Here is a 12,578-nt window from a genome sequence, read left to right as displayed (position 1 = left end):
AATCCTCATCACATCAGACTATCAGGGAGAAAGGTAAAAAGAAAAAAGTTATTTTCATAAAACTGACATTATACTGAATATTCACAAACCATAACCAACCTCAAAACTGATCTAAAATATAGACTGAGAACTCAATGGCTTGGCTAACTTAATCTCTCTCCTATGGTAAAACCAACTGAATTTTGATATAGTGTGTGCTTTGATTTCCCTTTCCATTGCTAACTACACCTAACGAACTCCATTATAACCCTTTGCTCCTATGTTTTCATCCTATTAAGTATTCTTTTTCTTTTTTTCACTATCCCAGTATCCCACTCCTCAGCGGTACAGTTCATCTCGTCAGCCGGGGAGAGAGCCTGGATGCTCAAGGTAAGGCTTAAATCTAAAATGGTGTAGAATTCCTTATCTACAGATTAAATTGAAGTATTAATGCCGTTGTGACAGTTTATTTTCAAAATTCCATACTACAATTAAAGCAAGTATTCCGGTAAACATGCTCCATTAAAACATTACTTTTCAAATTATTCCATTTCCCATAGGTATGAAGGGCTAATTAACTGCTATCAGCAATTCCTCTAAAAATCCGTCAAGCCAATTGAAGTTTAATTTTGGAGATATTATTAGTGATAAGTGGAAGGAGAGAATATTAAGATGTAGCCAAGTAACCTCAGGACATCTCATGGTATTTGTGACCGAATGATTTTTTTATTTCATTTATAATCAAGGCAACTGCTCAGACTTTACAAGAGGGTGGAGCATATTTGGGAAGGAGACAAAGACTCAGAAGCCCCCCCCCCCCCCCCCCCCCCCCCCCCCCCCCGCCCCGTTTGGGGTTTGTGTTTGAGACACAATCCTTTGACCTTCACTTATTTCCCACTGGTATTCTGAGTCTCTTTCTCTCTAATGCCTTCAAGGTTCATTCACCTCCAGTAGCTCCCTAGAACAAAGGAACAATTAACTGAAATTCCACCAGATGGCAATATTTGGAAAGCCATCCACCAAGGTTTCAAAGCTGAGAGCTACTGTTGTTCAGAGAAGTCTCAATGTAAAACATCCTAGACTTCACCAAAGGTATTCTAAACATCTTTAGTTTTACTTCTTTCCCCACAACATCGAAAGTTTTTACAAAAAAAAAAAAAAAAAGTATGTTAGGGAGTATATCTGGTATTTTCTTTTGTTTTTCATTCTGGAATGATAAAATTAGAAACGTCATTCTTAATTCTTCACGGTGTCCATATTAAAAGCTCAAATTAATGGATAGTATATTTGGTTTGGATTTCATGGTGATAAATACAATGATTAATGGTCATTTTTAAATTGAGAGGAGAAAGCTAAAATTCTAAAAAAAAAAAAAAAAAAAAAGCATTTTAAGGAGTTGTCTTGATATTAAACCAAGTGAAATTTGCAGGTATAAAATACTTGTACTGATTTGGAATAAGTTATTTAAATGGGATGAGAAACTTCTCTCCTTTTGCTCTAATGAAAGGGGAGAGCCTGACCCCTGAGTGGTGTCCAAACAGCCAGACTTTTCGAGGACCAGAGCTGGGACAGAGGGATGCAGAAAAGCATCTAAGGGCAATTAAAATAGAAAGCACCAAAGAGAGTCCCCCAAGCTTGCTTCATACACCTAAAAGCTGACCTTGAGCGCCCTTTGAAACCTGCTCTTGTGCTACTAGCCCTTCTGGTGGGGGACCCACGTGTCTGGGACGGTCCTGGTTTACTTCCATGGTCTTGGAATATAGTCTCATTAGTACCCCCTTTCACCCTCAAAAGTATCTTCATTTGGATGATAAATTCTAGGGTTGCCTACGTTCTAGGCCGGTGCGTTAGAAGAAAAAGTAATAGAAAAAGGTGGCCCAACACCTAAATAGGGTGTCTGTTTATAAACCTCCTTATATCTAGGACTGCAGGACAAATGCTCCCTTTTCTGTAAAGAGCCACGTCATAAATATTTTCCGCTTTGCAGGCCATAGAGTGTCCGTCACGACTATTCATCTCACTGTAGTGTGACAGTCACCGTAAACAATACATAAATGAATGGGCTTGGCTGTGTTCCAATGAAGCTTTATTTACAGAAACGGGCAGTAGGTAGCATTTTGCTGGCAGGCCATAGTTTACAGACCCTCGTGAGCTAATTCTCCACCATTTCCTATCCCCTTACCAAGAGACAGCCATTCCTTAAATCCTCTCCTTTGTCTCCCTATCTCTTCTAGGTTGTAGCCTTCTTACTTAATACCAGTTTCTGAGACGGTTGATAGTTGCTTGAGCGACTAATCTCCTCAGTTGTGTGGTTCCTGAGCATCCTTGACTGAGTCTAGCTGCTTGCTTCGTATCCAGATTGGTTTCTGCACTCTGCACACTACGCCTATACCTTATACCTCATGACCTAGAACAGCCTTCCTTTTGAGAGATCGCTTGAATCCTAAAGTTAAATCCTGAAGCAATAGCTATGTAGTAGACAATTTAATTTTATGCTTTGGTCCTCACTAAATAACTGTCCATGGAAAATACAGCCACATGAAGGAAAGATGAACATTGACAGTAGCAAATTTTTATTATAAAAATGGTACATTTAAAGGAAAGTTTGGAAAGGGAAAAAATGACGCATAACGCCATCCCAAAATAACTGTTTGGTTTTTTGTATATTTGCTTTTCTCACAAGTATTCCCATTTTTCTCTACTGGATGTGAACTTTGTGTTTTACTTAGCATTAGTCACAAACCTCTTTCAGGAATCTTCAGAATTATTGTTAGAGTAGAATAGTATTATGTTATATCAGTGTGTCATAGCATCCTCCAGTTTTGTTGTTGTTGGTTTGGTTCAGTCTAATTTGTATTTTTTTTTTTTTTTGTCTATTTCCTTAGTACAAAATCCCAGAAGTGGATTATTCAAAGATATGACCATTCTTATAACTTTTAATCTAGTTTACCATATTTCTTCCCAAATGGTTTGGAGTCTTTCACAAACATTTGCAATTTGAGAGGACTAGCCTCACCACAACTTAATCAGAAATAGCATTTAGTTCAATAATATTTACTGAGTGTCTCCTACATGTAAAGAACTGTGCTAATTGCTTTGGGGTGCGTGTGTTTGTATATATACAAAGGGTAGGTTTTTCCCACAAACCTGAGTGAGTGCCTGCTCTGGACTATGTATTGTAGGGTTTCCATGCTGAGCCAGAAGATAGCTTCTGAGTTTGACCTTACTGGGAAGCTAACCTAGGTATATATAATATCTATAACTGTATACAAAATGAGATACACCATAGGAGAGATACAGAAAAATGCATTGGGAGTCTGGGAGGGGGTTGGGGGGCAGCAGTTAGAGATGGCATCTGGGCTGAACCTTGGAGGTGAGTTGGATTGGAACATGAAGGTGGTGAGATTTGCCGTTCATTCCATAAACATGTATTGATAGTTAACTCTGTACCGGGTGCTATGCTAAAAGCTAGGGTTTTAAAGGCAAACAAGACAGAGCTCTTAAAGCTTAGCATCTAGGGGCGCCTGGGTGGCTCAGTCGGTTAAGCGTCTGCCTTCAGCCCAGGTCATGATTCCAGGGTCCTGAGATCGAGCCCCATGTCGGGCTCCCTGCTGAGCGGGGAGTCTGCTTCTCCCTCTCCCTCTACCTGCCACTCCCCCTGCTTGTACTCTCTCTCTCTCTAATAAAAAATAAAAAATCTTAAAAAAAAAAAAAAAAAAAAGCTTAGCATCTAATGGAATTGACTGCTTTAAAAACAAAAAAAGTCTGCTAAGTTAGGATAGCTTGTCTAGCGGAGGATACATGGGGGTAGGGATGAAGCCAGGGTCCTCTTTTGAAGAGGGAGCTTTTTCATGGCTCTTCTTTTGATAAAATCTCGCTCATTAGTTGTCCTGTCCGAATCTGTGGGAGATCTGTTTCTATAAATTTGAAGGTTATTCTAGTTGGCTGACCAATATTCCAATTAAAATTGGCCTATATTTACAGCCCCCCCCTCCCCTGCCCCAAATGATATATTCATTGAGCAGGTACAGAGCTAGGCCTGGAATCAGTAAGACTTACATCCTAGCCCTGACCCCCTGATGACTGAAGCAAATCACCAAGAATTATAGGGTTTCATTTGTATGTTTTTCAAATAGCTGGAAGGAACCTCAGTCTAAGACAACTGACCCATTATAAAGATGAACATTGTTGGGTGAGGAGAGTTGCATGACTAGCCAACCGCCGGCTGTTTGGTAAACAAGCCATGGCACCAGACCCTGGCCTTGGACTCCCTTCCTGCTTGGTCTGTGCTCACTGCTGTAATTTGCCCTGTAATAAGAACTAAAAAGAGAATTTAACCTATACATTTTTGTGTGTGTGCATGTAGAAGCAACATGTATTTTTACCCAGCTCACACCACTACAAACTTCAAATTTTAATTTTTAAATTAAAAAGTTCAATAGTAATGAATAGATTAGTAGTAGAAAGAGAGGGAAATGGGAAACAAATTCCTACATCTGCCATTTTCCTCCTTTGGGATCTGGGCAAATAACTTGGCCACAGTAAGTTTTTACATGTTGAGTTTGTTGTAAGAATAACTGGAGGTAACATAAGTGTTGGCTACATCATGGGCACTCAGCAAGTGTTTTTCTTTCTCCTTCTCTCCTAGAGCTACAGGTTCTTTACAAGGTTCCTTTTGTTAAGGAGGTTACCCTGTAAAACTCCTGGGAATTAAATGATGGAATGAGAATACATTTATAAAATTATCTGGTATAGAACCTAATCTCATTTCTGAATTTCACTTAACAATGCTTAAGTAGCATTTTAGAGGCTTTTGTTCATGGGTCTTTATCCTTCAGGAGCTTATTTCATATGGTCTATGGATGTGTTGGTAAGACTTAGGAATTTTCTGGTATTTACTCGAAAATATGTCAAATACAGAGATGACTCAATGAAGAAAATATAGCTAAATATTAACAATTTAAAAATCTAGCTGGTGAGTATGAGTGTATGTTATACTATTTTACAGGTTTTTTCTACTTATCTGGATGTTTGAAATGTCTTAGGCCAACTTTTAAAAACCCCGTATTAAATATTAAGCCTCGACCATGGCCCCATCACTGTGCAAGGGGCAGACAGTACCTTTTGGGCAAGAAAGTCGGAGTGTCCACCCTGATGGAGCTAGGGTGCACTGTAGCAAACACTCACGGGATGGGTAGTCCTGGCTGAGCACCATGGTGGGAGAAGTACAGGATACCACGGGAGCCCCTAGCAGCGAGAGCAAAGCCCCAACAGGTTCAGGGAGGTCAGAGGAGGCTTCCGAGAGGCAGGGACCTCTCCTCTAAGACCTGAAGGAAAAGGAGGAGCCAACAGATGTGGAGAAGGGGACTGGAGAAAAGGGAGGGTTGTTGATGCGGAAAGAGTAGCAGCTTCTTCAAAGACCTGGAAAGGAAATAAGAGAAGCATCTAGCATATTGGCTAAATTGGAAGCGGCTCAGTAATGAGCTGCAGCATCCAGGGAGGCAGGAGAGACCGAGGAGGAAGGGCCTTGGCAGGCCAATGAAGGCCTTTGGGTCGTAGTCTGAAAGTGCTGGTTGGAGTGCTATAAGTGGAGAAGTGAAACCTCCAGTTTCGTGGCTTAAAATGGTTCTCCTGGCAGCTGTATGGACAGTGGTGGGGAGGGGATGAGAAGAGAAGAGAAAGTGAAAGATGCTGAGCGTCTGGCTGAGGTGGTGACAGCTGGGGTAGGGAGGTGCGTGGACTTGAACACCAGTTGGAGGGTGAGACAGACAGGACTGGCTAAGGGAGAGGTCAGGGGTTAACTCACTGGCCATGTGCATGGAGTGCTGGCTATGTGGTAAGCACCACTGCAGTGCTGAGAAGAAAAATAAGGTAAGCTCTAGGGAATACAGAGGGAGGCGTTGCTGTTTTGTATAGAGGAGATGAATGAAGAGGGGTCTTGGCAGGAGCACAGACGGACCCTCAGGGACCCCCATCTGGGATGCCACAGTGAGAAATAGTCACCTGGGGGCCATGGAATTGAGTGGGCTCCCTGGAGGTTGAGTGGCAGTGTTGTGGTTGCCAGAGGAGGATGCCCACATGCCTGGTGTAGGTGGGGGGGTTGATGGTATTGCTTGCTGAGGTAGGAAATCCAGGGTAACAGAACATTGCAAGAACATGGCAAGAACCCAAAGCATCGTATTGAATGTGTTGAGTTTAGGGTGCCTGTGATCTCTAAAAGGATGGATGTGGGGATTTGGGATCTGAACCCCAAAAGAGAAAATAAGCCACAAATACAGCCTTGGGAGTCACTAACATGTAAGCAATTAGCCGCGAGTATAGCTAAAATTGCCCAAATAGAGTAGAACCTTAAAGATCACCAATATTTAAGAGGTGGATTAAGGAAAAGAATACACCCATTTTCATAGCAGCAATATTGACAATAGCCAAAAGGTAGAAGCAACCCAAGTGCCCATCAACAGATGAAGGGATAAACAAAACATAGTATGTACATACAACGAAATATTCTTGTGCCTTAACGAAAATTCAGGTACATGCTACAACATGGATGAAACTTGAAGACCTCATGTTAAAGGAAATGAAGCAATTCAGTCACAGAAAGCAATACTGTATGGTTCCGCTTATGAGGTACCCAGAATAAAATTCATGAAAGGAGAAAGTAGGATGGTGGTTTGCAGGGGCTGGGGAGAGGGAGATCTGGTGAGTTCTCAGTGGGTATAGAGTTTTAGTTTTGTAAGATGAAAACCATTCTGGAGCTGGTTGTACAGCAATATCAATGTTAGTACCACTGAACTGTACGTTTAAATGGTGGAAATGGTAAAGTGTATGTTCTGTGTGTTTACTACAATGAGAGAGACTCATGATTAGCCAAATACACAGGAGAAAGACCACTTGCGTATGCTGTCACGGAAGCCTAAGGAAAAGAGCGTTTCAAGAAAGAGCAAAGGGTTGATAAGTCTAAATGCTCAGCAAAGGTTAAGTAAGATGATGACTAAAAAGTGCCTATTGATTTTCAGCAATGAAGAGGTAGTTGGTGATCTTGGTGAAGCTAATTTCAATGGCCTGGTCAAACTGGAATCCAAACTGGAGTCCAGGGCAAGTGGAGAGGGTAGGTTTAGTTAAGCCTTAAGATATTTGACCATAGAGAAGAGGAGAGAAAGAGGAACCTGTGGGGAAGAAGGACTTGCACAGTTCAATGATGCTGGGGAAGGAGTCAAGCGAAGGGGCATGAAAGGTCTGCTAGAAAGTGACAGAGCAAGGCTTCAAAAAGGCAGGAGGCAACTGGCCAGGATCCACCTCCTTGTGGCAGCAAGCAAGAAGGAGTAAGATGGCTACCTTGTAGGCAAATGTATAGGTTTGGGAGCAGGAAACTTAAATTCTTGTCTAATGGCTTCAGTACCCTCTGAAGTCAGAGGCAAGACCATCTGCTGAGGGAGGGGAAGGTGGAAGGGTCAGAGATCTAAAGAAACAAAGAGTATTAAAATGTCTGATGTATGAAGAATGACCGAGTGCTGACTAGGGAAGCAGAGGGATGATCTGGAAGCACTGACACCCACTTGGGTTGGGGGGGCGGGGACGAGGCTGGATTTATAGTTGTGCTGATCTTCTAGGTAGAGCCCCTTGTCCCCCAGCATGGCTCAGCAAGCAGTCCAAATGAGGCACATGCACCTGAGCAGATGAAAACTTCCTAAAGAGCTCCTTTTTGGGAGAAACCTGAAAATTGATCACGAGGACAATACATTTAAAATGGGCTAATGCTTTGTTGGAAAGGTTGTAGGTGCCAAATGAGTGGCTGCAAATGTTTGGTTTAGGACTTGTTTGCGATTACTGCGAGGATGGTAACTCGTGAGGGCCCCCTGTAGACAAAGTAGATTATTAGGGACCAGCCTTAATGAACGATTGATTGGTTGAATTCAAAGGGAAACTGAACAGTTTGAGTAGTTTGGTGTCTTCTCTCCTTCCATTCACAAACTTGGATTGCCAACTACTCTGTTGCATAGAAATAAAACTGCCAGTTGCTTAACAAACCTTCAATGTTGTATATCAATAGGAGATTTCTGCTTTTTTTTTTTTAAATCCTAGTATAGTTAACTATACAGTGTTAGATTAGTTTCAGGTGTACAATATAGTGATTCAGCAATTCTCTTTGCAACAATATGGATGGATCTAGAGAGATTTCAGCCTTTTTGCATAGAGTGCCAGGATTTGGTTAAGTACTATTCATTTTGCTAGCAAAATGTCACTAAGTTTACTCTGAGGTTGACCTACCTTATCACTTTACAAGTGGGCTGTGGTATGTGGAAAAGAATGCTATTGATGTCCCCTAGGCCGTGCCTGGAATGCTTGTGTATGTTGAGGCCCCTAATCAAGTGTTTCTTCGACCCCCGTCGCCATGGGAGTTTGTTTTTCCAGTCTGAGAGATGAAAAATAATGAATATGATGGGCACCAAGCCTAGGATACTTCTTATTCCCACTGATACCCTCAGAACTTTAGAGCAGATTTCTAAGTGTCCTGCAGTGATCATGTTCTATATCTATGCCACCTAATTTGATAGCCATTAGCCATGTACCCACTGAGCGTTTGAAATGGGACTATGAACGGTTCCTATGCATTTTAAGTCTTTAATCTTAATGTGGACAGCCACATGTGGTCGGTGGCTACTGTATTGGGCAGCCAGCTCTAGAAGCCAGATTAGATAGAACTGAAATTTTAAACACAGCTTGCAAATAGAGCCAACCCAGGAAACTCCTCTGGTCTTTGATGTCCAAACAAGTCTGGCCTGGCCTCATTCTGCCATCAAGTTGGTTACAGCCTAGGGATTCTGGTCTGTGTGAGGGTGAGTATGGGGGAGGGAGTAAGATCTGAAAGCCGCCTACAGCCGAGGAGGATTCACCTTCAGTTTACCTCAACAGTCTAACACCCGAATACCAGAGTCCTGTCGACAGAGAAGAAAAAGATAGGGAGAGAACAAACTTTCCTTCATGACTACAGAGCATAAGTACTCTAAGAGCAACTTCACATAGGATGTCTTACGGGAAATTGGTTTGTCTTTATATGTCCTCTGTGAAATTTGTTTATGCTTGTCATAAATGTGTTTGAGAGCTCACAAACTTGTTCAGGGCCCCTAGCTAGTAAGTAGTAGCGGCAAGATTAGTACCCAAGCAGGTGTGAATCCAAAGCTATTTCCACAAGCAGTACTCACAGCTAGATAACAGTGTTGGGAACTACCAGAGAAGCAGAAAACCTTCAGGGTAGGATTGGAGGTGAAATAGAGGTTATAGGAGGCAAAAGACAGATTCTCTGTGCATCGGTTTAATTCTGATTATCTCAGAAGTTGTACCTGTATTCCTCCTCTGCCTGCTTGCCTGCCCTCCTCACCCTCCCCCCGTTTCAGTTATGTTGATCATAGGTTACCCCTTCGTGGAAATACAATTACTAGTGCCATGGAAGATGTACAATTGATCGTTTGAATTAAAATGACTCAAGAAACAGAGCTATACCATCATCTTAGTTACCATCTAGGCGAAAGTCAAACTACTTGGTAATTATGTATACTTCTGATGTATCTCATGAGAAGTATGGTAGATGAATCTAACATCTCCCAGAGTTCTGGTGCTGCCTGCCTTTCTTCTCAAATGTCTTAACCTCTGATGTTCTATTTCTGTAGTATTTCCAAGTTTTCCGTTATTTAAAATAATAGTAGAAATCATGAAAAGCAAATCACCTGTAAGTCTACCCTAGCAATTTATTTTTCTTTTCCTTCTAGTCCTCATTCACATAATTTCACATAGTTGGAACAATACCTTGTGCATACGTCAGTGTACTGTCTTTTCATGTCATTTTGTGTCACAGGTTTTCCATGCTGCCACACATATTCATGATTATAGTGTTAAGGTCTCTAGGACACTCTATAAAATTGACATCCTATTATTATTCCAACCTGCTATTGTTTGACTTACGGAGTCTGTTTCAAAGCGAAGTTTGGTAGGTTTTAAACTTACAGATCTTAACTGGTTAAATACCCCTGACTGGAAGTCTCATACCTGTGTGTTCCCACATTCCCTGAGAATAATTACTATACTATAGAATTCCAGAGTGGGTATTACCTTGGATTTTAAGTTTTTTCACATGTAATTTTTCCAAAACATGATCTTCTAAAGAAAAGTAGATGATACATTCTATTTTAATTATCATTCCCCTCCCAGACATTAGGCACTTAATTTATGCTTCTTGAATTCTGCATAATCTATAAAACCGCCTTGACATGAGGTTGCTCAGCGACTTGTACTGTGGATGACAGATTTTCAGCCTTGCTTACCTCAGATATCATTCTGCTTAAGATGCATGCACTGACATGTTTGCCTCTGTTCTAAAGTTAGTCCTGTTTCATTCTTCAAAAAGCAATTCAAATGCATCACAGATTATCAGGTTAATATCAAACTACGTTAGGGAACATGAACAGTAAAGGTCAAGATAAGTCTCAGTGCCTCCCTAGAGAACTAAATTCTTGGTTATGAGGATTTTTTATTTTCCAATACTTCATACTCTTGCTTTGCAATATGGTGTTAGTCCTTTACTGGACCATGATGATTCAAAATGCTAATGTGTTCTGTTATGATTTTTCAAGGCAATGACTAGGCTACATAATATCTACTTGATAGAGTTTCTCTCATGAGATTCTTGTGCTTCCAACTTTATTTTTGCTCTTGCGGAGTGCTACATTTCAGACTTGTGTGAGGTAATGCCACTCACACATTGCTTTGACTTACAAGCTGGACTGAACCATTCACACCCTTTTCCAGTGCCCGCCTTAGAGAAAAACTTTGCAAAAAATAAGAATTGAGTGCTTGGAATGTTGTGTAAGGATGTTATTGCCCCTAACCAGGAAAACCATTCTTTTAGAAAGGTGTCTTGAAATAAGAATATCTTATCACTCTTGCCTCCTGCTCAAAACAGAATTTAAGAAATTGCCTAACTCAGGCACACCATTAAATTTGTTTCTTTTGTTTGTTTGTTTCTTTAAATTATTTAAATTCCAGTTAACACAGTGTAATATTAGTTTCTGATGTACACCCGGTGCTCATCACAACAAGTACCCTCCTTAATCCCCATCACCTATTTTGTCCATCCTCCAACCCCTCCCCACTTCTGGTAACCTTCAGTTCTCTATAGTTAAGAGTCTGTTTCTTGGTTTGCTTCTCCCCCCCCACCCCTATAATCATTTGTTTTGTTCTTTAAATTCCAAGTATGAGTGAAATCATATGGTATTTGACTTATTTTGTTCCACATAATACTTTCTAGCTCCATCCATGTCGTTGCAAATGGCAAGATTTTTTATGGCTGAGTAATATTCCATTGTGTATATATCACATCATCTTTATCCATCAGTCAGTGGACATTGCGCTCTTTTCATAATTTGGCTATTGTAGATAATGCTGCTATACACATCGAGGTGCATGTATCCCTTCAGTATTTTTGTATTCTTTGGGTAAGTACCTAGTAGTGCAATTGCTGGATCATAGGGTAATTTAATTTTTAACTTTTTGAGGAACTTCCATCCTGTTTTCCAGAGTGGCTACACCAGCTTGCATTCCCACCAGCAGTGAAAGAAGGTTCCCCTTTCTCCACATTCTTGCCAACATCTGTTCTTCGTGTTGTTGATTTCAGCCATTCTGACAGGTGTGAGGTGATATCTCATTGTAGTTTTGATTTGCATTTCCCTGATGATCAGTGATGTTGAGCATCTTTTCGTGTGTCTGTTGGCCATCTGTATGTCCTCTTTGGTAAAATGTCTGTTCGTGTCTTCTGCCCGAAGCTGCATCTCATCAAAACTTCAATATTTTATTGTATGGGAAGATACCGAAACATGAAGCATTTGCTTTTCAATGTAATTCCATTTAAGTAAAGTTATTTTAGATTTCAGGGTAAAAATGGTAGAGAATTCTGGTCGAAAAAAGTGATATTGCTGACACAAAGAACAATTCACTTGGATGGAACTCAATAAATGGTTTTAAATATTACAGAATTTTGGCTATCCTGGGATTGTCATAAAAGCTTCAGAAGAGGTGGACTTTGAGCTGAGCCTACTTTGTAAAATATGGATTAAGGAGGAGGAAAAAGGCCATCCCAGTTACCAGTCATAAGGTATAAGGAACACCATAAACCATTTCAAGGAGGGTAGGAGGGGATGACGGATTCTTTAACGTGATTACTGGAGGATTAAGGGAGAAAGATAAATGAGGGTCAAATAGTTCTGAGTCCCAAAAGCAGATAAGTTGTCTAAGCTTTGTATTTAAACTTTGTATTTTAGATAGTGGGAAATACTGTACACAATGCAAATAATCTAGAAACATTGAATTCTTTTTTAAAGATTTTATTTGTCAGAGAGAGCATGAAAGAGAGAGGCAGGGAGGTAGGGAAAGTGGCAGGCAGAGGGAGAAGCAGGCTCCCAGTTGAGCAGGGAGCCCGATGCGGGACTCAATCCCAGGACCCTGGGGTCATGACCTGAGCCAAGGTAGATGCTTCACCGACTGAGCCACCCAGGTGTTCCTAGAAACATTGAATTCTAAGATGGTAGTCTAAAAACCTAGTTTTGCTT

General features: G+C 40.9%; 1 protein-coding gene across 1 annotated transcript in view; it reads left to right on the top strand.

Annotated features, from left to right (window-relative positions):
* Positions 1-12,578, top strand: part of MAPRE2 (microtubule associated protein RP/EB family member 2) — a 150,632-nt gene that overhangs the window by 25,489 nt on the left and 112,565 nt on the right. Inside the window, exon 2 of the mRNA XM_032421385.1 lies at positions 308-369. The gene's annotated coding sequence lies outside the window, so the exon portion shown is untranslated. The remainder of the gene's footprint in view (positions 1-307; positions 370-12,578) is intronic.

This window comes from Phoca vitulina, unplaced genomic scaffold (assembly GCF_004348235.1).
Source record: "Phoca vitulina isolate PV1807 unplaced genomic scaffold, GSC_HSeal_1.0 scaffold24, whole genome shotgun sequence".
Lineage (NCBI taxonomy): Eukaryota > Metazoa > Chordata > Mammalia > Carnivora > Phocidae > Phoca > Phoca vitulina.
Note: the sequence above shows the minus strand (reverse complement) of the source record. Positions and strands in the feature narration are given on the sequence as shown.